Below are 22583 nucleotides of genomic sequence, written 5' to 3' on the forward strand. Positions count from 1 at the left end.
TCCCTGTTGGCCCCTTCCCCCTCTCCTGTCAGCCCCTGAAATTTGAAAGCAAAAACTTTGAAAATAAACATAGCTGTTGCAATTTGTATATAGCACACATAGATTTAGTTCACCCAGAATTGATGTGTGTTGCTTTTTTTTAAAACTGATACAAGTTTTAGCACAGGTACTTCATAAACACAATTTTCAGCAGCATTTTGGCAATCCAGTTTTTTTTTATATTTAATTTCAAGAGCCAAATCAGTTCCAGATACAATTACGCAAAGCTCAGTAGTCCAAAATTCAACTAAGCAGAGTTCACCTGGCAAGTCTGTGTGGCTCTACCACAAGGCAAGTATCTTCCCTTTTAGACCCATTGGTCTGGGACTTTGGATACTCCCCAAATCCCGGCAGGCATCCTACATGCAAGCCCCAGCCCTGGAGGCCTTGGGGTTCAGATGTACCTACTCTCACTTAATCTTAGCTAAAGGATTGAGATCATGGTATCTCCCCTGCCAGGTAAACTATGCCTGGTATTAGTCCAAAGCCAAAAGGCTCATGATTTGCCACTTAGTTCACTGGGCTGAGTGAGTCAACATCATTTCAAGCCATGGAGTGCATCTACATGAGACATTTACTGCGGAATTGCCCAATTAGCTCTGCAGTAAATGTATCGGCATCTACATGTACAATGCTATTAGGACAGAGAAAACTAATTAACTCCACCACAGATTAGTACTTGTAAATACAAGTAGTATCCTATGGCAGAATTTTTTACTCTACATATGCATATGTACTCTGCAACAATGCTGGGGCAGGAGGGTGCTTCATTGTGGGGGTTGCCTGCTGCCAAGCCCTGCGCTGGAGCACCAGCCAGCCCCTCTGCTGCACACTGAGCCGGGTCAGAGCAGCCCTGGGCTGGCAAGCTGACCCCCCATGTGCATGTGTAAATGCGGTGCCCAGCAGCAAAACTCCAATGTGATATGCGCCAGAGTTTATTGCTGCACAATAATAGCATGTGTAGATGCACACATAATGAGCTAGAACACTGCATACAGTTCACCCAGAATCCCTCTATTGTGTCCTCTCTCAGCCTGGCACATATAATTAGTGTTGCCCCGCCATCCACAATGCTGCAGCTCAGCACTGCTCAGTATGTCCAGATACATGACTGGAACCAGGTGTTCTTGTCATGACTCCTGAGATCCTCCAAAAATTTATATGAAGATGAGAGGAGAGCAACCTGGTAGGCTTTACCTCATGGAGGGCAGGGCCACAGTAATAATATGTGCCAGGTTGAGAGACGAGCCAACAGAGGGATTCTGAGTATGCAGTGTTGTGGCTCACCATGATTTGAAAGAGTTAGTGATGAGGGGGACTGCACTTAATTGGCACTACTATATTTTTTATTCAGACGATTGCACTAATTTTTGTGGTAGGTTCTCATCAGCATATTTGCCCAATGTGGGCCATGTGTTTTTATAGTCATGCTCAGTGTTGGCTGCATTTAATCAATTTCATAGTTGGTTTCTACTGCTGAGCACATGCTGCTTTTGGCAGCAGTTTAATGACAACATATTTTGTGAGATTTCCTTGTGTCCGATTATAAGGTGCTTTTTTCCCCTTATGCCAATTGAAGAAAAAAACTCATTTTGTATTTGAGTAAATATGGTATTTCCACTATGCTTCTACATTTTTATTGAGTTTTTCCTAAGAATAATTGCATTGCTGGGTTTGAGGTAAAACTTATCATGCAGATTACTGAAATATGGCTTAAACAAATATTGTACTGGTATAACTTTCAGTAAGCATTCCAAAACACCTGTTTTACCCAGCTAGGACTTTTTGTTTTGTTTTGGTCAGTACAGTCTTCCAGATATGGTTAGACCAGTGTAGTTGATCTCTTTTCCCATGAAGCAGTGATTTTCTACCAGTGTGCTGCAGTGCGTCACGGATTGCCATACAGTATTAACACTGTTGGATGTGCAAAAATCTACACAGGATTCACAAGACAAACCCAGAGATTTCAAACAGGAATCCGTAGTGTCAAAAACATTTTAACTTATTGTGGTCTTTCTGAGTTCTCTGCAACAGAAGAACTGCTCCATTATTTTTCCATAGTCAAAAAGTGAGAGAGCTAGCATTTCTAGAGGGGTGTCTTGAGTTTAACAGAGGTACCTTGTATCTGAAAAGTTTAATAACCACTGTCTTAAAGGAATAGCTATATCAGCATGGCCTTCCTTATAAAGCATTGACATTAGATGGTTGTACCATTGACTACATCAAAATAGTGAAAGCAGGCAATCTTTTTTGTATAGACAAGCCCATATGATGGGCAAGTTTCTCCTCATGAGAAGTGGGGATGTTTAGAAGGAAGAAAGACTCAAACTGAAACTAACAGCCTCATTAGAGAGAGAACCAAAGAGAATGATACTGATTTATACTCTTTAAACATCTGCATTGGGCACTTCATGTTTATAGGGGATGTAACAGTATTTTTAGCAATAGGTTTAGGAATATTAAAGTATGTTATCTTTCATTACTTTATCTTTATTTTTTACTGTAGGAAGCCTTGACAGGAGGATGTGACAAAGTGAGGTTCATAATAGTCAGTCATCTAAATACACGGCTAGATTTTCAAAGGTGTTCAGCAGGTCCCATTGTAGGCTGCACTGACTGAAAACTCACTCGGGATTTTCGAAAATCACGCTGCTTTATGGGACACATAATGGTATGTATTCACAGTAATTAAGAAGGTGACCAAGGCTGGCACAGGCATAATCAAGCAGCTTTAAATGATCTGGCTTGAGCGTCAAATTCAGGACAGCCCTGGCAGCAAGTTATATAATTCCACCCAGTACTCTAGATAGGCAGATCTAGAGCTGTCAGCACTGCAGCAAGGAGTTCTGTGCACATTAGGTTCTCTGAGTACCTCAGCTAGGTATCTTTAAATAGGGTGACCATATGGGACAATGTAAAATCTGGGACACTGCCCCCCCACTCTTAGCTGAGGCCGGAGCAGGGCACCACTGATACTATTATTAAGGCAGCTAAGCAGTCAATGCAGTCAATTAATAATCCACTGTTTTCTTCACAGGTGTTAACAATTCCCTTTTTAATGGTCATTCCACTAAAGAAGCTAACTTATTTTAGGGCAATTTTTGGTGTCTGCCAGGACTTCCTATTTCACAACTTCTGCCACTCCACCTCCCACCCCACGTCCAGGATGCTAGTTTTAATTTTCACTAGCCGGACAGAACTGGCCTCCAAAACCTGAGACTGTCCCAGCTAATCTGGGACATATGGTCACCTAACTTTAAACAAGCTTGAGTGTCTACAAGCTGCACTCACACCTGTCTATTGACGTACAGGCATCATCTCCTCAGTATATTTTTGTGTGGGTGGGCAGCAGGATTTTCAAAAGCACACCCATCTAATTTGAATTTGTGCCTCTGGAAATCTCCCCACTAAAGTCCATACTTAGGCACCTATCCATGAACATTTTGGCTTTTCGTTTTGTTTATGGAAATCTGTCTTGGAAAGCAAACAATAAGGCTAGCTCCAGACATTCAAAAAGCCTGAGGTGAAATAAATCTAAGTTATGTGGTTTTCGTAAACAGTGTAGCATAGATTAGTAATGAACAAAACTCATATTTGCCCTTTGGGTAAATATTTGGGACACAAATCTTAGACCAGGTTCTGCCATTTTTAAACCAGTCTGTGTACACTAACCTTGTGTTCTTCTTTGGGTATAGACTGGTTTTGTGTGCCAAACTTCTGCTTCGTTACTGGTATAGACCAGTTTCCAATCACTTACCCTGATAAAGTGTATAATGTCTGGACCTGGCCTGAGTGACTAAGTAGGAAATCAGTGCCTGCAGGTACCTAACTTTGAATATTAAGCGAGATGCTAGATGGAGGATAGGCAGTATTCTGAGTATGTGGTCACCTGCAATTGTAGATGATGCTATGTGCCACCAAGCAGTGGACAAAAAATCCTGGTGAGTGTCACTCTGTTTAGAGGATCAGGGCTGTCCAAATCCCAGGTACCTAAAAGCCATACACCACATTCCTGGGGCCCCCACAAGGTGCAGGCCTCAGGCTGAGGGCTGCTCACCATGTGGGTAGTCTCCCTCCCAGGCTCTCCCACCACATGGGTAGCCTAGCATTTCTCCTCCATTATGTGTACAATTTGGGCAGACCTTCTCTCTCTCCCCACCCACAGCCACATGTGCCACTCAAGCAGCCTGGACTGGACCCTTTCACCTCCCTACCACGAGTGCTGCACAGGCAGTCTGTCCCTCTCCAGCAGAGTGGGCAGGTTGGCTGTCCCTGCCGCATGTGCAGCATCTTCTTCCCCTCTTGACCACACACCCACCTGCACTACAGGCAGCTTGGTTCCTGCCTTTCTTGTGAGCAGCGTGCAACCTGGCCCCCTCCTCTGCTGTATGCACAAGGGCACTCTGACCCCCTCCCCCAGTGCCTCACCTCTCCCAGGAGCGGGGGGGACAAGACATAGAAATCAGAGGAGGCTGGGGAGCCCAAACAACCCAGGAGGAGGAGCAAGGGCAGTCCTTCGGGGGCTGCATATCCCCTGCAGGCTGCCAAATATTGGACAGGCCTGAGCTGGAAAGCCACATTACATAAGCCAGTCACTTCTGGTTCCTTTGTAACAAGCACATAACAGAACCGTAGGGCGCTGAACAGGCAGTTCCATGTGACAGGACTGGATAACTTGCAGCCCACAGGCCACATGCAGCTCATGAAGGGTTAATTTACAGCACCTGGGGTCCCACCCAACCACTGCTCCCCTCATTACTCCATTACTCCACTTGAAAATGCAGCAGTTACCCAGGCATCCAAGATCCCCAGTAGCTGCAGCAGTAGCCAAGGCCTGCAAGATCCCCTTTTCTTCTCCAGCTTCCAGTTCCTACCTCCTCCCCAGACAGCAGAGAAGTACAGTATGGCACAACAAGGGAGCCCATGGAGAGAGAGCTGAGGGGAAGGCCAGAGTGCTGCCACAATGCAGCAATGGGGAGGTGCCCATAGGGAGGGGCAGGATGCAGCCTGGGGGACTGGTGGGTCACGCATGATGTGCCACCCCCACTGGCATGCCCTGTAGCTGCTTAGAAGCTGGGGAGCCCTACCACATGATGTCTTCCAAAAAGATGTTAACAAAATATTAATGTCCTGATTCAAGGGTTAAAGAGCTATTGTTTCTACCTGTTTATTCTAGAAGACTCGGTCACAGTTTACAAAAGGTTTATACAGAAAATGGAAGAAGAAAAGGATGTATTTATGACTTCTGTATTAGTATATTCCAAGTTCCTGGTCCTACACTTTGGTCCTGGAACCATGTGGAGCTTCACAGGAGACAACCCTGGAACCAGCTGCAGAATCATTGTCTCAGGCAGAATCCCAGGCAGTACAAAAATGCAAATCATTCTAATAAACACAGGTATCATCTGAAGTGACCAACACTCCATCAATGAGAAAAAATGATTTACTGACAATTATCTTTTGCTCCCAAAACATAATGCAACTCCACTCTAATGTCATAGCCGCTAAAAATGACAGCACTCAAATCCAACCGTATGATAATCTCTCTCGCAATAACATCAAAGATGAAGAGCAGAGGGGCAAATGTAGTAACTAAGATAATCCGTTACATAAAACCTTCTCTCTAAAATGTTCATGATGTCTATACTGTTCGAACACTATCAGGATTGTCACAAATGTATTGATGCTAAATTATTAAGCACAAAGAAATATTTTGCATCTCGCTCCCTCATTACATTTATACACATTTAGTTTAAAACTGAGCTAGTTCAAAAGAGCTGATGCAGACTAATCCAGAGTAAGGGGTTAGGACTGATAATGGCTTTGCCACTGCCTTAACCTGAAAGTCATATAAAATATAGCATAAGGAAATGCTTACCCAAGGAAATGATCTTCTAACTACCTCCATCAGCAAAAGACTTCCACAGAGCGTTGAAGATTTTTAATTACTTTGACAGGTTTCACACCCTCAATCATTGTAAAGTATTTAAAAATAAAACATGAAACTATGGATAATGTAGCCATTCTAGTCTTCATTTATATAATTCAGAAGTTACAAAGCTGGATCCTCAAAATTAGTATAAATCTGCATGCCTCCAATGAGATCAAGGGAGCTGTACCAATTTACAACAGTTTAGGGTCTTGACCAATCATACTCAAGCTTTAAAATTCTGAACTCTGAAAAGTATTAACTTCTGGAGGCATTTCATTTTGTCCTAGGCCACATGGGGAACAGTGTCACAAAAAAGTGAGATATAAGAGAAGACCAAGGCAATAAATGACAATACATAGAAAAAGGAAAAAATAATCTCTGTGAGGAAGGCAGAAAAAGAAGTAGTAATGATGGTGGCAAACCAAAATAATTGGACATCTCAATAGGACAATCTTTTTCAAGGTTTTAGATTATATGAAAATTTAAAATAAACACAGAATTCTGGGGAACAAGAAACATGAGATTTGTGTCTTGAGAGTGCTTTCATAAGTATTAAGTAATATTACTGGCTGTTTACAGATGTAACAAAAAAATGGCACTTTATGTTGAATTGAATCAGCTTTACATAAAAGCTCTGAAAAGCCCAGCTGAAGCACCCGTTCTATACAGAAGCTGCAGAGCTGGGTCAAACTAACATGCTGCTTCTTCTGGTAAAGGACTTCCCCCACCCGCCCCACATCTGTCAGTGCTCACTGATACTGCAATAACTCCTTGTTTTTGTGCTTCAATTCATTGTCAAGTTCCTTTTTTTCCCTTCACTGAGAAGGGCTGATCCAAACCTACTGCGGAAAAACACCATCACACTTCAAGAGGCTTTGGAAACTTCTCAGCTTTCTTCATTAAACAGTTATCATGCTTATTCAAGACCCAGAAATCAGATATCATCTTTGCTTTTCATCTACAGTTTGATCTTATGAGAGCTACTTTGTCCAGGCTTGGGGCATATTTTATCTCCCTTTATCAAATCTCAGTAAAAGGACAAATTTTTCTAACCCTTGGGCATCTTTTTTCACCCCCCAGAGTCATTTCTGTGTTCCTTTATCTGTTCCCTTCTGAATTCATTGCAAATCAAAAACTCTCTAGAGGAATTCCTAGATTCTCAATTATTGAAAAAGTTAATCAAGTTCCCAGAGAACAATCCTGCTTTTTATGTCTAACCTCACCCACAGCCTCTTCATCAAAACAGTCCTATTCAAGATTCTTGAGGACTCTTCAACAAAGAATATTTTAGGTCTTCAAAATAAAGTTCTCTAGCACGTCTCTTAATTTTGCCGTAACTCTCTTTTAAAACATGCTATTACTAAAATACTGCCCCAGTCACAATCTAGAGATATTGCACATTGTGCTTCAACATATTGCTTTTAGGTCCAAACAAAGAGTTGAATTCTCTTTGATTACATTAAGTTTTTTAATCCAAAAGGTTTTTGGTGAACCATATGTTCTGCATCATTAAAATCAGATATTCTGGCTTTGATCTTTAAATTCTCTCAGTTGACTGCTTCTCCAAACTACAAACTATTCCTGCTTTTGAAGTTCTCCTAGCTTTGTACAGCAAGTCTAAACCTTCAGCCAGATTTGATAGGGTTACAGATAATAACCATATACTATTGTATTTATTTTTATACATGTTAGACTCAGAGAGGAAAACATTTAGTACTTAGACTGAGAAGGTTTACAGATAACAACTTTAAAATATACACTGCAGATTCTCTATGTATTATGATGTACTTAAGTATATAAGCAAATCTAGGAATATTTTGTTTCTCTTTGCACTATTTTGTACCTAGCATTAATAACAAAGTTACTGTTTCTTTTTATAAAAACAAGAAGAAGCCTGGACAGATGGAGAAAAGACCCCAATGAATCTGGAAAGAAGGTCCTTGTGGTTCAAAAGGAAAATAATACAATTTAGCAACAGTCTTTCATGTGAATAAGCTTTCCTACAAAGTTGGAAACAAGAAGGTCAGAGAAGAAAAGGCTACAGGAGCTGAGGTGTGAAATTACTAAGGTATGGAGAATATTAATCATACAAAAATAGGCTTGGTCAAAACAGACTACATCAGGCATTAAACTTCTTTTGTATGGCTCCCCAGCCAATGTACATTTCCCACAATCATTGTGGTGGGTTTGCAGGGAAGCATGGCCATTCAAGAAACTAGTGCCATGGAAGACAATAAGGGCCTGAGGCACCTGAAAATGCAACTCTAGTAAGACAGCAACGTATTTCCAAAATATAAAACGATTTCAGACAAAAATATTTTGTTTTCATTCCTTTTTGCCAAAAAAACCCTTACATTTTGTATGATGAAAAGTTATCCAACCAGCTCTAGCAAATATCAGCTATAAGCAGAAAACGTAACTATTATTTTCATTTTGATTGTGGGCCTTTTTTCCCCATGAATATGGTACATATGTACAAAATCTTAAAGACATAAAAGAACACTTTTTGCTGAAAGGAAATAATGATGCCTTAAAAATTCATCTAATAGTGTCATAGATTTATAATATTTGTCCAGCAGAAGGAAATCAATATAGTATTGATACAACAAGCTGTTTTGCTAATAATTACTGGGTTTTGTGTGCGTAAATAAAAAAAACCTACACATTCTATTTTAATTTGGAAAGTTATTTTCATTTCAAGCATTCTCTGCATGGGGCAAATGACTTCTGAAGATGAAAACATTTCCCACACATGCTTCACATCATGTAACAAGAGAAAGATCACTCCCAAATTCAATCTCTTATTCGTGGCTTTTTTTCCTTTTCTTTTTTCTCTCTTTCCTTCTTCCTTTTTTTTTTTTTTTTTTTTTAAGACTGAGATTTATTTGGCAAATCAACAACAGAAATACTTCAAAAACTGTCCAAACCATACAATCCCAAACTAATTTGGTCTGAATCACATGAAAAGCAAGAGACATTGTTGAGGAGCAAAATTGTTTCTACGCTGCACCTTTTTCCAATTACCCACCCTAGTAACAATTTAATGAGTTCTGAAAAATATCATACATTTTCACTATTCTTGAATGACTGTAGTACTCAACACCTCTAAAAGTCAGGTACGAGGATTACAGGCATGTTAAACGTTCCAGTTCCACAAGAGTGGGTATGTGAATACTCAATACCTTAATCAAATGTACAATCCCTCTAAAGCACATAGCCGTTTAACAAAGGGCTTTCACTTAGCAACAACAGCATACATTATTAAATGTTCACATAATCAGGCCTATAGTTTCTGTATCCTATCAATTCTGGAGATCAATTAAGACTGATGAAGTCCCAAATTCAAGTCATTTCAGCAGATATCTTTTCTATGTAGCACAAATGCTTCTACAATTGAAAAACACAAGATGACAGCTTCTATAAAGTGGCAGGGAAATTCAACTCCAAGTAGTGTTGATATGGATTTTCCAAAACAGTAACATCTTTCAGGCCACAATTATATTTACAGAGAAATATTAAAGACAAAATTTATCTGGTTGTGCAAGAACAATGCTAGTCCTTCATCTCCAGGTTATGCTCATGGTGACTTCACAGATAGACAGCAGAATGCCTCTTTCATGATTAGCCACTGCCTCAAAAACTCTACCAAGGGAGACATAAAAACTTTAGCTACTATTGCAGCCCATAGGACAACCAAACACCAATTGTGGAGGAAACACGTTGGACCACAAACTGTAGTAGAATAAAATTTCATCTCTCTCACTTGTGTTAGTCTCCTAACACAAAATCCTATTTGCTGGGATTTTGGGCAGGGAAAATATTTTCATCTAAAATATACATACATGTATATTTAAGTAACAGCATTTCCCTACTTCTTGAGAGTAGAGATACTACAAAATGAAAGGGAAAAAACAGAATTCGGGCCTACTCCTAAGCCCACTGAAATCCAGTAAAAACTATGCTACTGATTTCAGTAGGCTGTCAGGGCCTTAGTGTGCTATAGCATTACTTATGAACTACAAAAATTATCTAATCATTTGTTCTTGGCTTAATCTTAATCCTATTTTACAGAGCCAGTGTTCATCTTCTAATGACAATCTAATTGCTTGGTGCCATGTTTACTGGTGGGAATAAACCACATGCCATGTCACTGTAAGCTCCAGGGAATGCTACAATGATTGGGAAGTTAAAAACTCCCTATCTGTAGTAAGAGAGAATTCTTTTCTTAAGTTTCTGGTACAAATTATTTCCAGGTGCTGATAATTATCACTCATGGCATTTGATATTCTGGACTCTACATCTAAATTTATACTTGACAAGTTAAACTTTTCATCATGTGAAACAATCTCTCACAGGCTGAGGACATGTATAGACAAAATGGTGATGGGTGAAACCAATTCCACTTAAAATAGCAACACTTAATTACAAGTCTGTTGTTTATTTCTTTTCAAAGTATTTTAAAAAAATCACTCTTTCCCAGAGGGAGTAATACGGTATATCATTAAATAGATAAGTATTATTTTATTAGCTTCAAAAAATATGTGAGCAGTCAAATAGGTATTTCAGGGATATGTGCAAAACTTCAGAAAAAATCATTTCCATGCAAAGGCCAAAGTTTTCCAGTTTTATATATTGTATGATATGCTAGGATTACATAAAAACCCTCTGCTTTCATGCATACACATTCAGCAAACATATGAGTACCTATACAAATTATTGTACACTTTCATAAAGTATATAAAAGTGAAAAATGCATCACATACACCAATATGTATCTGCATGTATTCTCAGAGCAGGCAAAACAATGACTTACAGTGTAATTTTATGAAGCTACCTATTTGCATTACAGAAACGTCCTTTGAGTCAGAAGTTACATACCTACATCCGAGCCTATCTTGGATTAAATGCCTAGGTATAACCAACCATATGAACATCTATATTGTTTTATAGGACTGCCTTTAACCTAATGGGGATGATGAAACTAGTTATTTAGTTAACTTCGGAGCCATGTTGTTGCAGGTCGATTTAAAAAGAAAATCAAAGAGAAAATTTTAGGGTGAGCAACAGCGAACTATCACCTCAAGTGCCTCCTATTACAGGATTGAAAATATAAATGCTGTGATAATAAGCAATCTTTCATTTTAATTTGCTTTTAAAAGAGAACTCTACCAATGGTCCTAGCCGAGTTAAACATCAGGATCTACAGCCTTCTTAATCCAGGCAAGCGTATTTCTGTGGTGCTTTCAGTGGTTCTGCAACAACAAACACCTGCAGAATCCAAACTCTGAAATGTACCTCTCAATACCTGGAATAGTAGTGTTGACTAAATTGAGGCTGGCAGGACTTGAAATCGAGTCCACTTGATCTTAGGGTCTCACAGATTAAAGTATTAGTTCGGTGAACCGTGTCACCAGACTTGTGCTTTAATCTATTAGATACTTCCATGTCTTTGTTTAAAACCATAGTAAGCATAAAAACATTTAAAAACTTGGAATATATTGGAACAGTGACAAGTAAAGAGTCGAGAATTCCAACAGAGAAGCATGAGAACAGCCCACTCATCCAAAATAATTTCTAAACATTGTCTGCAAATCATAGTACATTGGGCTACATTAAACTGGAATAGAATCTCACCTCATATAATACAGAATAATTTCAATGCAACTATGCCAATTTTCAGAGGTGCGGATCTGGTCTGTCTGCTTAATTTTCACCCTAAGATTTAGAATGTCTTTTAATTCTTTTCACTGTAGAATGCTAAGCTCCTTGCAAACAATCCCATGAGGAATGTAAGAAAAATGCATCTTGTTCAGCCAGGCAGATTGAGGCACTCAGCTATTAAAGTGCTCACATAAAGATCCCATAGTTAGTGAGAGATGTACCTTGGAAAATAATATTTAGTCATTACAGTCCTCCAATCTAACCAGTAGAAGTCCAAGCCTCTCATACTAATCCATCTACTTACATCTTGAAGAGAAAATAGTTAGCCAATTGAAAACTTGGACACATGAGGACTGTGGGTATCTTGCTCTAGTTACAACCAAAATGTAAAAACAACACTGTAATTTGCTTAGTCTACCACCTAGTCCTCACGCTGCCATAAATGAATACAACAGATGGCATAAAGGAAAAGTCAAAAAGAAGTATTCCCTGTTTAGCTTATATTCAATTAGGGTATGAGCTTGCTTGGTAGCTTGCAAATTTAAAACTAGAAACCTAGTAGCTACAACATAGATATAGCTATTTTATACAAAAAGGACATAGCATACTGGGGTACCAGAGGAGCTTGCTAAATGTAAGAAATGCATAAAAGAAACCATAGACAGCAATAGATAACAAGCAGAACAAAAGAAACTTAAAATAGCCAGAAGCTTATTTCCTCTGTGACTCACAGAGCACATTGCAAAACTGCAGTGAGTTGGCATAAATTTGTCACTTTATGCTCTAGTAGGAAGTGTCTGGTGTTAAAAGACTATCGTTAGGAGGGAACAAGTGAAATGAACTGATAGGAAAAACAGGAGGCAAGAGACAGCAAAAAGAACTGCAAACTCTAATTGATTCTGTCCCTTTCAATATGCTTTAAAATTATGCCTCTCTCACACACACTGCACCATCACACATGTACCATATTCTTTCTGGTTTTGTACCTTGAGCATTAGTCTAATAATCTCTGCCACAATACGAGCCATACCCTTCTGCCCGCCCCTCCCCCCTCCACCTCAATGCAGTTATGCCTATGTTGGTGGGAAACAAAAATAAACTAAAGTAGCTAGCTCCTCTTCTTTTTTCTAATGGATGAAACTCCAAATGGTAAATTGCAAAGGAGTTAAACAATGCTTTCTAGCACATGACATCACTACATTTAATCATTTCCAACATTCTTTAATGTTCATCTAGTACTTAAAAAGGAGAATTCCCTTCACTCCTGGTAGAAGAATTTTCAAGATTTATTTGTATGTGCTTTTTTTTTTTTAAATGACCACATCCCATCCCCCCTTCTTAAAATATTCCTGATACAATTTACTAAAAGCTCTGTAATCCAATACTTATGAAATGAACTGTCAGGCGTAAACTATGCCAGAATCTCTAAAGTCCACACACAGCATGACACAAAACTAGTAGCAACTGTACTGAATTACAACCAATAGGAAAAGTCACAGGTCAAGGAAGCCACACAGAGTCCTGCTATAGCCAACAATGAAATGTAATGTACTTTCCATGTCCAGAACCATCCGCTATAGAGAATCTGTAAAACAGATTAATGATAATAGCAACAGAAACTAGAAAAGAAATGCAAGAAATGGAAGCTCAGCCAATATTCCATTTGTAATTTGTCACACTACCACACAATAAGACTTCAGCATGAATGTGGTGCCAATTTACAATTCAAATAAGCTGCCCTGAATTTTAAAAGAATGGACTGTACACATCAGTCAGACTGACACAAAAATGCTCTGTCAGGTTAATTTTAAATGTGCATTTTATTTGGTACTGTTAACTAATCGCTATAATTATTTTTGCTTTTTAAATAATGCAGCATTTATTAATCAAAATGTAACTTTTGATCTCTGTCTGAAACAGAACTATTTTTCATTTCTGAATTGTCAGCAATATTTCCTGATTTACAATATTTTTACTTTTACTTTTACTGACTTCTAAACTGTTAGCTGGACATAATGTATTTAACAGAGACAATGCTAAAGACTAAAGCATTACCAACGGATGGACTGTTCTTGGTTTAGAGACTGGTCCAAAGCCTACTGAAAAATCCAAGCCTACTGTGATCCAAAACCTACTGTGGTAATAATAGACCATGGTATGAATATGAGCCAGCACTGCACTGCTGTAGCCAGTAAGGCAAATAATACTCTGGCCTGCATCAATCGATGCATCTCCAGCAAAACCGAGCAGGTGATTCTGCCGCTCTACTCAGGACTGGTGAGACCGCAGCTGGAGTACTGGAGTCCAGTTCTGGGCACCACACTTTAACAAGGACATGGATAAGCTTGAGAGAGTTCAAAGAAGATCCACCCATATGATCAGAGTCTTACACGGCAAGCCATACGAGGAAAGGCTGAGGGATCTGGGACTCTTCAGCTTGCAGAAAAGAAGGCTGAGGGGAGACCTGGCAGCAACTTACTGCTGCACTAGAGGAGTACATCAAGGGCTTGGCGAGCTGTTCACCAGGGCACCTGAGGGGAAAACTAGGAGTAATAGCAACAAACTCCTGTAAGACCGATGCAGGCTCAACATTAGAAAAAACATCTTCACAGTCAGGGTGTCCAGACTGTGGAATAAGCTCCGTCCCTGGGCGGTGCAATCACCTACCCTGGAAATCTTCAAAACAAGACTAGACTGTCACCTTGCTGGGGTCACCTGACCCCCAGTTATCTTTCCTGCTTGGTACAGGGGGCTGCACCCAATCATCTTCCAAGGTCCCTTCTGGCCTTACAATCTAGGAATCTATGAAAAGCAATATTTTTTTTTTCATTTACAGGACCTCAAAAGACCTTTTGATCTGATCCCCCACTGGAAAAAAATGTTTCTTTCCTTAAACACTATATTAGCTACATTGGATGGAACACCATCAATTTCTGCAATACCACCAGCTTCACCGCGGTTATCACAGGGCTGCATTTGGCCTATCTGCAGCCTCGTCCCTGGTTCAGAAGAAAGGTGTGCTACCTTAATGATGCTCTCAAAGTCCATGTTGTTTCTGGTGTTCTATTAAAAAGAAATCTGTTAAGATGGTAGTTAAGCAGTTATAGTCCAAAATTAGATTGGCCACAAATGTTACTTTATTTGGCAAGGAACATTCTTAGTAACTTAAATATTTCCTCATAAAACAAAATCTATCATTGCATTCTTGAAAAAGTAAAAGATACTTGGGTTGCAGAGCCATTAAGAGTATACCTGACTTGAAATCATATGAGAGGTCCCACTGAAGTCAATGGATCTATTCATATGCTTATAATGGCGCACAGTCATAGTTTTTTGTTGTTAATTGGAGTCTATAAATGTAGAACCTAGAAAATTAATGTGTGTATACTTTGACAGCTGGAGCTAAATCTTGAAGATTTTTTCCCCCATGGCTAGCCTGATCTCCAGATTAGAAAGACAGATCTCGAGGATATTCTACTCAACCCCTGAATCCATTTTGTGAACAGAAACATAGTGATATAATGTAATGCATAAATTATCAAGGCTAGTCTTGAGAAATGACACCTATTCAGATGAATGGAAGCAGTCCATACCATACTTAGAGCCATCTGGCCCCTATCCTCCTTCAACAAAGGCCAACAAACAAAACTCAACACATGTAACACGCTGACTTAAATGAGAGCAGGATGAGGCTCAGTGTCTCCGTCAAGAAGTGGCTTTCCAGCTGGTCACATTTGTAAGAGCTTCTCTACATTGAGAGAGAAAAAAATGTAGGGCCTTCATTTTAAACAATATTAAAGCTAGAAATTAGTAAGGCGTTGAAGTAAACATCAATTGAACATTACTTCTTTAGATGGTACTACTGCATGAAAGAGGAGGCAAACATTTCATTTTTGTTAAAAGCATTTTTTACCGTACAGGATATGACACAATAAGTAGGATGAAAATGTTACAATCAAGTGTCTTAAGGGGAATTACAAAAAGATGCAGTATAGCATTGAAAAAAAAAATCCTTTGACAGCATGGTTCAGTGTTTTAATACTTTCCTTCTATAGATTTATATGATAGTGAAATGGGAATTCTGCTCCCATGCAGCAAACAAGCCACCAATAACATGCACGCTTCTTTTGAAAAAAAGCCTAATATATATGTATAATCCTGACGCATGTGTTTGGTCATTGGCAGGAACAGCTACACGAGATGTTTACTGCAGAGGACACCAATTAGCTCCACAGTGATTAACTGCACATCTTCACGTGCCCTAATTAAACAAATTAATTCTGCAGCAGGATAGTACCTGCAAATACAAATACTATCCTGCTGCTGAGTTTTTTACTCCAAGGCAGCACATGTATAGACACTGCCCCAGCTAGCTGGGGCACAAGGGTGCTTCGATGCATGGGGCTGCCTGCCAGAGAGCCCCAGACTGGAGCACCCTTGTGCCTCAGCCAAGTCTGCTGCAGCACCTTGAGCTGTAGAGGAGCAGCTCTGGGCTGGCAAGCTGACTCCCCCTGCCAGCCAGAGTTGCTCCAACCCAGCTTGATTCTAGGCATACATTCAAAAGGCATGCCTAAGAGGAATGAACTCTGGAGCAATATTGCTTTGCATTAACTGCACACGTAGACATACCCAGAGAGAGAAAAAAATAGTTCTATCAATTTAAAATGTCGTTTACTTATAAAAGTCCTGTATGCTTTTCTGATTATAGTACTTAAAAGGAAAAGCTGAGTGCTAACACCAGTTCTGACACCGAAAATAGTTTGTACTATTCTGACAAGACATATAACTTATGCATTTCAGCTTCCCTGTTTGCAAACTAAAGATACTATTTAATGATCTTACAAGGATATTCTGAGTATTAGTTAATGTTTGCAAAGTACTGTATGTTCTGTAAGATCCATCAAAACAGAAAATTTATTACCAAGTAACTTGAAGTGGAATTTAATGTAGTTCTATCCTAGGATAGGCAAAATCCTTTGGATAAAATGAAGAGTCTACTGAAATTTCAACCAAAAATTGGAACTGAACCCAAGCTAAACTTTCTGTGAAGTTACAAAAAAACCCAAAACCAAAAAACAAACAACCAAAAAAAAGTAGCTATTTACAAGGATTGTTCCTATTCATCTCTGTGCTTAATTCCTGGTCCTAGCCTGTGGTTATAAGCAGAAGTTCCAATCTCCTATGGGAATGCATGTTCTTGTGGTTATTTCTGTCTCATTTTGCCAGAATTTGAGGGACGACTGGGACGTTCAGCTTAACCTCTCAATTTTGGGACACTGCTCTGAACAAAGCTGAAGTTTCTGCCATTTGCCAATCACTAGTTATATATAACATTTGCGCACCATTTGGTGTAGGAGGATTTAAATGGGATAAAACCTGCCTAAAAATTACTTGAAAATGTTAAGATGCAACAAGTTATAGGAAGGAAAAATTCCAACTCCCAGACGTGGCATTCAGGTGGAGACTGCTAAAGGGTGGAGTTCTTAATCCCAAAATTAGGTTAGTAAGAATTTCAGAACAAAGCACCTGGAAATGTATTTTTAAAAGAACTTTTATGTGGTAGTTGAACAGTGTTATTATTCTTTGAAGAGTATGGTATTCAGAGCTGTCTAGGGAACTGAACAAGCCAATTTATTTACTTGTCTAAATTCTATTTTCCTACAGGGCTTGTCCAGTTTTAACAGTTGTGACACGAAGCAGTCAGGCAGTCACTGAAGTTAGATAGAGCTTGATGTTCAGACTGGTAAACAGTATCATCTTTTGCTAAGTGATTTGAAAATTACTTCTTTTTGAAAAGTGTAACAAGGGTCAAATTTGTGGTGTCTTCTTTCTTGGACTGGATGGACTTCTAGCCTTTCAAGCAGTTGAACTGAATTATATCACTGTGAGAAAAAATAAATTCTCCAGTCTGAGAAAACTGTCCATGATTTACAGAGTTGGGGTGCAATTCTGCAGTCCTTCGGCACAAGACTACAAATAGCTCCACTCACTTCAGCAAGATCATTTGTATTTTTCATAACTTTCTAGTACTAAAACTGGTTATCAAATGCCTTGATTTCCACAGAAGATTTCCACAGCTAACTAATCCAATGGTAGTCTTTGTTTTATTGGCAGAGAGGTAAATTAGCCATACTAGTCTCAAGTCAGGCAGAAGGTACTTAACAGACTAACGAACTAAATAAGATATATAGAGAGCATAAGCACCTGTGAACTTGAGTTCACTTCATCAGATGCTGTAAAAGGACAGCATAGAGCAGGGTATAAAGTGAAGTGAGTGATCTGAATACAAAATGGAGGAGGGAGATGAAGAGGGAAGGAGAACAGTGCTGGAAGAGGCATATAAGCAAAGAATCTGTAGGAGCAAAGGGATTGCTATGTTCCTTTGGTATTCAAATCACTACACTTTATACACAGGTCTGTGCTGTCCTTTCACAGCATCGGATTAAATAGACTAGAGTTTACAAAAGTTTATTCTCTCTATGTATTTTTTTATGCTTCTGGTCCACATATATATATATATGCATGCATGCTTCTGGTCCACTTCTGGGTCTGCTACCAAGCACACGGGGGAGCCTCCCATACTTCTGCGGCACACTCCATGCCCCCTGCTACCTAGAGGTATGTAGGAAAAACATTTAAAGTGGTGTCTATGTCCGAATCTCTGAATCGATTCAGAGGGTTCCAATTCGATTTGGAGAGATTGAAGATTCAATTCAGATTCGGCCACCGGATCAGGGCTAATCTCCGCCGATTCAAATCAGGGACCAAAACTTTGCACCTCCCATATATATACATACATACACACACACACACGTATATGTATATGTATGCATAGATGTATACAAATAAATTATGACAGTTTTTCCACCTCCATGCTTCCTTTCCACTAGCACCATCCCAGCTAATTTTAAAACTGTATATTAATAGCACATGGATTTATGGGACCTACAAACAGAACTCAAAATAAGAAAGCAACCTCTATTATTATTCAAAGTGTCATGTGGGGTTTGGGCTATGAGATTCCCGTTAAAGTAAATAGGAGCCAGATAGCTAAATCTCCCCAATGCAGCACTAGTTGTACAGACACTAGATTCTACTATGCCCATCTGGGGAACATGTTTCTGCGAACAATTTTCCAAAATGCAGCAATATTTGTGAAACTGCTTTCTACAATGCAAGGGCCCCTGCTAAGAGTGTTAGATTAGAATTTTATGGCATAACTGTTTGCATCAAGTTCTTAGGAATTTGACTGGCCCCCCTTAATCCAAAAACTAAAAATGCCACCCAGGATGACAAAAAAAAAAACCATGGGGACATGCACTGCTTCAGAGACAGGTTTCCAAACAATGTCCATTGCAATTTTAAGCACAAAAGTTTCCTGTATTTATTTGTGACATACTGTCCAGTCTAATTTCTGTTAGATTTATCATAGCTCACTACATCATTCACTTTTGTTGTACCAGTTTTCCCTCTCTCACTTCATTTATTTGGTCTTTTTTCCCCTTGTGGTTTCTTGCTTCATTATTTTGTTCTTACCAACCATTTTATCCTCTTTCATCTCTTTCTTTCCATCTTCATGTTTTTACAATATTTTTTCTTTCCTTTCCTCCCCATCCTCATCTACTGCATTCTCTACTACTCTCTTTGATTTTCTGCCATCCATTTCCTTTCAGCCCCCCCTCATTACCACTTCTGTCTTTCTCAACTTAATGCACAGCTCTGTTTACATGCAGAGCTTTGAAACAGTACCCACCAATTAGCCAACAGCAATACCAAAAATTGGTGACAGGTGTAACCATCCAGGAACAAGGCCCACGTAAATAAATAATCTATCTCCCTTTCCAATTGCCAAGTTTAACTAGGATTACTACTAAGGTGTTGGCCACTCTGCTTAAAGGGTTTTAGCTTTCAAAATCAGTGTCTGGCTAGTAGCTGTATTATCAACATAAAGCCATAGGTACATAGGTTGGTGAGAGAGAGGCGCTCCTCCTTTCCCCTACCCCCTCTGATATCCTATCCCACTGAGTCCACAGTCTTACCTATATATGGGAAACCTCCCACTACTCTACTTCACTCATAATCCTTTTGCTGCAGCAATAACAGGGTAGAGAGTTGCCAACTTACAATTTTATCAGAAATTCTCAAAAGTTGGTCTTCTCCTTAAAGCATAAACTCCTGAAGTCTCTCAGTTTCCTAGTTAAATATAATCAATTTCTAGTTCCCATGGTTGCAGATTAAGGTTATTGAAGGGAATAGGTGAACCATGAAATGCTTAAAAAGGAAAGGAAATACAAAGTAGGGAAAATATTTTTTAATCATAATTTTTAGCTAGTCTCATATGTTTAGAGAATGGGTGGAGGAGTCTAGGTCATTTCTTTGCAAACCTGGAACACTGGGGTAGGACTTGATGATCTGCTCAGGTCCCTTCTGACCCTACCAACTATGAAACTACTTGCTCTCCCTCAGCTTTTTTGGTCACTGCAAGGATAGGGTTCTCTACTCCTATCCACACCCAACTCATTTTGCATTCTCTTGATGTATGAATAGTCTCAGTGCCTGACTCTGTTGACATGCCTAGCTTTCCCACAACACACAGCAGTGAGAAACTGATCCAAATCTTGGCAGTTTCACATCTGTCCATGGTTTTAAGAGAAGCACTGAACAAAGCTCAAGCTAGTTCTCAATCCACTATTGCATGGAAAACTAAAATTAGCAGCAGATATACTTGAACTTCCTGCAGACTCAGAAACATGGAAATGTATCGGTTAAATATACTCCATTCTCTGCTTCTAATAATTCCACTTGAGAAACCTTCCCATCTTTCCTACCTCCTTCATAAGGCAGCAAGCTGATGAATTCTGCAAGCCCCAGAGTACAACACTAATGTAGTCTAGTCAGGGACAAGAGCAGAGCATATTTAAAAATGCATTAATAACACAGGTTTTCCACTTCTGATTCTGGTAGATATTAGAAACGACTATATTTAGTAAGCCTAGCATTGGAATGCATTTTTTTTTCAGTTCACTAACACCATTTCTAACAAACAGGTACATTTATACACTTGTTTAGGATATGATCTTTTCTGAATGCTGAACTCTTTCCAGTATTACAACAGTTAGAAATCACAACAGACAACAATACTTTATCAAATTAAGACAGAATAGTTCAAGATCCACTAACAAAGAAAAAAAATCCAACTGCAACAAAACACAGCGGAATGATCTTTCCCTTTACTCAGTGATTTTCCTTAAGGAAAAAAAGGCTTTATGGATTACATAAAGAGTAAACTTGGCACTGCTTCATGTCAGTGCTGGGGCCTAGTTAGGAAATAGTTGATATATTGCCAACAATGGGCAGCAACGTTGAAGCACAGCAGTTGTTTAGCAGACAAGGTCTGTGCCTTCTTTGGGTTTGTACAGCACCTAGCACGGTATGCAGGCTACTAAAAACAAATATGGTTTTTGTCCAAGAAAATGGCTATCAAAAACTGAATGGAGGTCAGATACCTTCCCCATTATGATTCAGTTTGAATGACTTATCTTCAGTCACCGTATTTACAGATCACAACTGGCTCTTCACTACCAGCAATACAATAGCACAGTGCAATAACTGACCTTACCTTACAATTCATTTTACATAAAACCAACGTTCTGTTCACAAATCTTTTAAAAAACAACAACAGCCTTTTTCCTTTTTTTGTGTGTGTGTAAGTAGTTTTGAAGGTTTTGTGATGGTTTTAATTAGAATGTGTATGTATGAATATATATGGATTTTGCGGAGCTTTTTCTATAAACTATAGCATTCTGTACAGTATACACAATGAGCTGATCTCTCAGGGCTAGAGTCAGGTCTGCTGCTGGCACAGTTTCAAATCAACCTTATTCTGCCTTCTCTCACAAGCCTGCAGTCTGCCCCAGTGAAGTCAAAAAGCCCAATGGGGCACAACTTCATAAATGCCAAGGCCGTATAGCACGCAACTTTCAATTTTACCAGTCATCCTTATACTGAATCCAGTAGTGTATGTTTGACTAAACCATGTCTTACAGGAAGCGATCCGGTCTTGATCTAAAGACATAAAAAGACAGGCAATTCACCACACTCTGCAGTAGCTTTTCCAGTGGTTAATAAACCCTATGGCAAGAACTATACTTTACTTCTAATTTGTATTAGAAATCTAACTTTCAACCATGAGTTCTTGTAGTGGAGAAAGGCAAAATGTAAAAGGACAACTTACTTTCTTCCTGCACATGCATACAGTGTAACTGAGTCATCTCAATCTTCTTATAAGCTAACCAGATAGAGTTCTTAAAGTTTCTCACCATAAAGCATTTTCTCCAGCCCTTGAATCATGCCTGCAGCTTTGCATCCTCTCCAGTTTTTCTAAAATGTGAACACCAGAACTGAATACAGTAACAGGTATTAGTGTCAGGTAGCTTTGGTCTAGGGGGCTTACACTTGTGATTCAGTGGTTCAGAGGGAATTTATTTCCTTAACAGGTATTTTATCCTCTAAAATTGATGCAGAGAAAGTTGGATTCCTCTTACAAGGGAAATAATACAACTGGAAAAAGTTTTAGAGAACTGCTCAGGCCACAGAGCATGAAAGACAGTGGAGATCTGTGTTGGGAAAATGTTATTGAATCCTTTACTTTCTAAGGGCCATTTATGAAGCTGAGTCCATGGATCAGGCAGAGAGTATGGCTCTAAATACCATTAAAGGAACCCAACAGGATAAATGAAGTTTTCTTTTTTATTGGTCATGCTGGGCATGGCCCATTATCTTTAAATGGACTGAATGGTATTGTAGAGAGAAAAGAATAAGGATATTATCTCTACTCAGGCTTGTTATAGTCTCCAGGGCAAAGACTACAAGACAATTAATAAACAGATTAGCTACAAAAACCAGATTGGTTTCACCATCCCTTGTATGAAATGTTGAAGATGTAGGTCTC

General features: G+C 39.2%; 1 protein-coding gene across 9 annotated transcripts in view; it reads right to left on the reverse strand.

The window, feature by feature from the left end:
• TRPS1 (transcriptional repressor GATA binding 1) overlaps positions 1–22583 on the reverse strand; it is a 275411-nt gene that overhangs the window by 130401 nt on the left and 122427 nt on the right. The gene's annotated exons all lie outside the window — the stretch shown is intronic.

The sequence above is a fragment of the Crocodylus siamensis genome, chromosome 3, assembly GCF_052110815.1.
Source record: "Crocodylus siamensis isolate JL-2025a chromosome 3, ASM5211081v1, whole genome shotgun sequence".
NCBI lineage: Eukaryota > Metazoa > Chordata > Crocodylia > Crocodylidae > Crocodylus > Crocodylus siamensis.